At 48.0% G+C, this 4705-nt stretch overlaps 1 pseudogene; it reads left to right on the top strand.

Annotated features, from left to right (window-relative positions):
• Positions 1–3364: 3364 nt before the first annotated feature.
• Positions 3365–4285, top strand: LOC142767817 (uncharacterized; annotated as a pseudogene).
• Positions 4286–4705: the final 420 nt, after the last annotated feature.

Consider the following 4705-nt stretch of genomic DNA (forward strand, 5'->3'; position numbering starts at 1 on the left):
TATCAAAAATAAATTTCGATACCCCGATACCCCGAAGGCATGACCTGGACTACAGTTCTATCCTCTGAAGATGACAACTCCACTGTTCCGAGTTTTCGGAATCAATGGCTCAATGAAGTGGTCGTGCGTTGCGTGCCCGATCAAGCAAATACAGCGGCGTCCAACGCCATGTCGGCCTCCGGAACACCGGCCGGCAAGACGCAGCCTCCAGTATCACGCGCTGCAGGAGGCAAAGGCAAGGCTACTACAAACTGGAGGCCTCGCCCAATCCCCAAAACTAGGCCCAGACGACTTCTTGGTCGTGCTCAAGCCACGCGAACATGTGTGACTGCACCAAGCCTTCCCGAAAAACTGCTACGAAGCCGCCTTTACGGCCTACCTCAGACCCGAGTTGGCGAAGTTGGTCATGGTTGTGCTGTCTCCTGAACAAAACCTCTTCTCGATCCACACTGCAAACTCGGCGGCAGCAGATCTGCTTCTCGGGGAATTTTCGGTGAACACTGAGCGTGGGGTGATCCCGCTTCATGGATACCTCCGACAAGACGGCCGCGATGTGTGCCATGGCGCCATCGTCGTCAGCAACTCAGACACCACTGAATCGCTTCGAGAGCAGGTGGAATGGAGAGCAGGCACAATCGTCGAGGTGAGGAAATTCCGATCCTTTAACAAGGCTCGGGTCAACTTTTAGATTTGTTTCATCAACACGCACAAGATAATAATCATTCGCTCACAATCAACTGCGCCAATGGAGGAATTTATGCATAGCGAACTCTTCAGCGATCTCGCGTTAACATTAGCAGCCCCCAATACATGGCAAATGTCTGCCTAATCTACTGTTTTCTTTTTCTATTTTTTGCTTTCTTCGCAATCATCTCTTATAACTCGAACGTTCTCACATTCCAGGAATCGGACTTTTGTGCATGTGGTGAACAGCGAGTGCTTTCATTTCTACAGGCAACAACAACGGTAACAAGTGAAACAAAGAAAGGCAGCAATGACGGTGGCTTGAAATGACAAGTGGCCTTCATAAAAGATTCTGGCAAAACTTGCCATTCGCTGAAGTTTATTTGTGCAGCAGTGTCAAGAGCCAGCATCCTCGCGAGCATTAGAGTTTCTTATCAGCTTCTGATGTTGCTAATACGCATATTCCATTTCGCATAATCGCGCAAGCGTACACAACTTGTTATATAAGCATCTGCAACTCTTCAGCATATATCTGTGCGTGCAACATTTGTACATCTATTCAGCGTCTTTTCATGACGTGTCACTCAATAAAAAAAATTGCCCGCAGCTTCCCTCGGGGGAACACTGAGGAGGATGCGGACCATATAATTGGTTAACGGGGTGTTAAAGTGCGACTTACTTGGGTCGATGGCTAAATTGGTTAACGTGGTTGTGAAATGGGGTGTTAAATTGCGACTTACTTGGGTCGATGGCTAAATTGGTTAACGTGGTTGTAGGAGGGGGTGTTAAATGAGTGAACACGTACACACGTATGCGAAAGGGCGGCGCTGGTCGAAGGGACGTCGATCATTGTGTTTGTGGATTCGTTGGAATTCATTTCACCGCGACCTTGGACGTCGACACGCCGTACAAACCAACCGACGAGCGGCAACTGAGCGAGCGAGCGCCGACCTTGAGTATATATACAGCACGACGGCGCATGCACTGTCAGCTGTTGAATGTTCTCGAAGCGCGACGCCACATGCGCGTCCACTGGAGAATCAGGAGAATTGTAGATGTCAAACGCGGTGTGTAGAGGAGGAAGGGTGCAGAGATGGTGGAGGAGTGAAGCGCGCGCGGTGTGTAGAGGAGGAAGGGATGCACAGATGGTGGAAGAGTGGGCGACGGCGCGACGGCGCATGCGCGCGCGTCAGCTGTCGAATGTTCGAGAAGTGGTGCGGACGGCGCGGACGGCGCGGACGGCGCACTACAAGGCGCGAGTATAAGATGCTCCGCATCTAAAAAATTTGCAACACGGTGACCTTCCCTCCGCATGCTTCGCATAACGTCGATACCCAGGTACGTGCTAGCTGCCGTTTTTTTTTACCCATGCACCCTAGCTACTAGAGCTGGAACGCATAACGCCGTTCTCGAGAAGAAAACGCCACGCGCGGTGAACGGCGCAAATGGCTTCACGGTGTAAGAAAAAAAGAAAACATTATTCTTCTAACGGTGGGTTCTCACGTGCGAAACGCCGTTATGGACGCTATGCAATGCATTCATATTTCCTCACGACTTTCCTCGGGGAGGTGGGAGCATTTTTTCATAGGCTAAAAAAATGACCAACTAGCCCAACATAACGTACTGTTAAGCATTTTTTCTCGTTATGGTAGGCGTGAATGTGAACCAAGAAGGTTCAAAAAGCAATTGTTTTAAACCTGCTTGGTGTGAACATATGTAAATAAATATGCCTGCAGGAGGCTTAAACCTTATTGGAGCTAGATAATGCACCGAATATGAACACGAGGGTGTCACAAAACGGTAAGGACAAATACATCCTATTTCTTTGTTTTTGTTTTGAGCCGCACTTTTTAGCAAAAATTTACTGGCATGTTCAACTCATTATCTTAACCTTTCTTGAAATTTGCCAATAGTTTTCTCATTCATACAAACCGCCAAGCTACTCTGAAAAAAGACATTGCGGCATGAATGTTTTTGTACACTTCACTGCCTTATTGGTGGCACCACTTCTAACCACTAATGAAGCATAAATTTCGGGACCCTAAAACATCGCTTTTAGGAGTCGAATGTGATAGCGATAATCTGTTCTTATTGGGTACTTCAGGCACTTAATGCATGAAAGATTTTCAATTTTGTTATGCACCCGCTACGTGGCAAGATTGAAACAGGCGCAGTAGCATTGGTTGGTTGGTTCCTCAACATTTTGGCACAATCCACTCAGGGGGATAAACCTTCATTCGGATGGTGCCTTGCTTATTGAACTTGATCACTTCTTGAAGGAAAGAGATTCATTAGGTGATACAGATAATACTTTATATTTGTAAGATTAAAAAATAAATAAATGACCTAATAACCACAAAAAAACGTCTGTGACAGCGTTTGAGAGGCTGCTGTGGCTAAAAAAATGTTATTGCACCGAATAAAAGAGTCGCCGGATGTGACAAGCTTAAGTCCAACTTTCGTAGGGGTTCTTCTAGTAGTCTTTGCTTTTGACTTTTAAATCATAGGCGTGTCAACAAGAAGTGCTCCAGAGATTAACTCTCAGTACAGTGGAAGCATAAAAGAGACTGTGCCAGACTTGACCTGTGAAGGTGAAAGTTCCCAGCGGAGCTTCCGTCTGATTAACTTCATTCGCGACGAGGCGGACCGGCCTGGCGAGGCCGCCGTCGAAGAAGGTGAGATGGCTATCGGCAAGAACGGCGAGTATCGTCTTGGCATGGACGCGTCTTGGAAGAAGTACGTCGAGTGGTTGGAAATGTCTTGTGTGGCGAACAAGATAACAATGGACGAGCAGAACAGAGATGTTTTGAGTTGTTGCGGCCAAGCAGCGTACGGGCTCATCGTAACCCTGGTGAAGCCGGTAAGACCGACCACGGCAAGCTACGACAACAGGGCGTTTTAGAATACCGTTTGCAAGCGCTGCGGGCGTTGTGGGTGTAGCGGGCGCCATATGAGTTTTAGAATAGCGTTTGCCCTCCTGCGATCCGCAACGCACGATCGCAGCGACACCGTAGCCTCAAAACCAGCGCTTGCGGGCCACATGCAGGCCGCGATTACCGCACGCAATTTCGGAATTTTTGCGTGCGGTCCGTGAACGTGCACGCCGACTCGCGTTATGACGCATGCGCAGTGGCAGCGACCGCACCGCAAGGGCTCGTGGTGCATTGTTCTAAAACTCCCTAAAATCAAGACGGCCGTTCGCAAACACCTGCACCCGACGCCATCCGAGCTGCACGCAAGGTTTATGTTCTACAGAAGAAACCAGGCTGGTGATGAATCAGTGTCAGACAACGTCACCGCTTTGCGGAAGCTAACCGAAGACTACGGGTTCGGTGACAAGCAGTTACCGGTAAACATCGTGATGCGGGATCGTTTCGTGTGCGGCATCGAAAATGAAACAGTCTAGAAAAGACTTCTTGCTGAGCAGAACCTTACTTTCCTGGTCGCGTACAACATGGCCGCGACAGCTGAAGCTACAGCGCAACAGCGGCGACACATACGCAACAAGGGACGAAACGAGACAAATTAGAGCCAGGGCCTACTTCAATCCAATCGCATGAAAGAAGAAACCACGGCAGAAGGTTCCAGTCATTATTGGTGAAACGGTAAGCACGCTCCGCATTTATGCCGTTTCAGAAAGGCGGCATGTTTCAAGTGCAAAAAAAAATCGGGCATGCAGCAAAAGACTATGATTCAAAATACGAAGTTAGAAAGTTTGAAAGAAAGACTTCTGAGAAGCAGAAGAACGAAGACGGTAAAAAATTGCGCGCTTAGGAAATGACCGAATCATTTTCAGTTAGTGAAGTGGTTGAACAAAAAGAAAAAGAGATGGTAGACGTGTAGATTTAAGGGCAGAATGTACCCATAGAAATTTACTTTAGAGCATTGTGATCAATTGTGAGTGAAGACACCTTTCGATCATTCGCGAAAAAGCAAAATACACAACGCTTATAACCTGGTCAAAGGAGGCTTTACCCGTAGTAGGTCGCGCAAGTGTTGCAGTGATATTCAAGGGCCCCAC

The sequence above is a fragment of the Rhipicephalus microplus genome, chromosome 7 (genome assembly GCF_043290135.1).
Source record: "Rhipicephalus microplus isolate Deutch F79 chromosome 7, USDA_Rmic, whole genome shotgun sequence".
Lineage (NCBI taxonomy): Eukaryota > Metazoa > Arthropoda > Arachnida > Ixodida > Ixodidae > Rhipicephalus > Rhipicephalus microplus.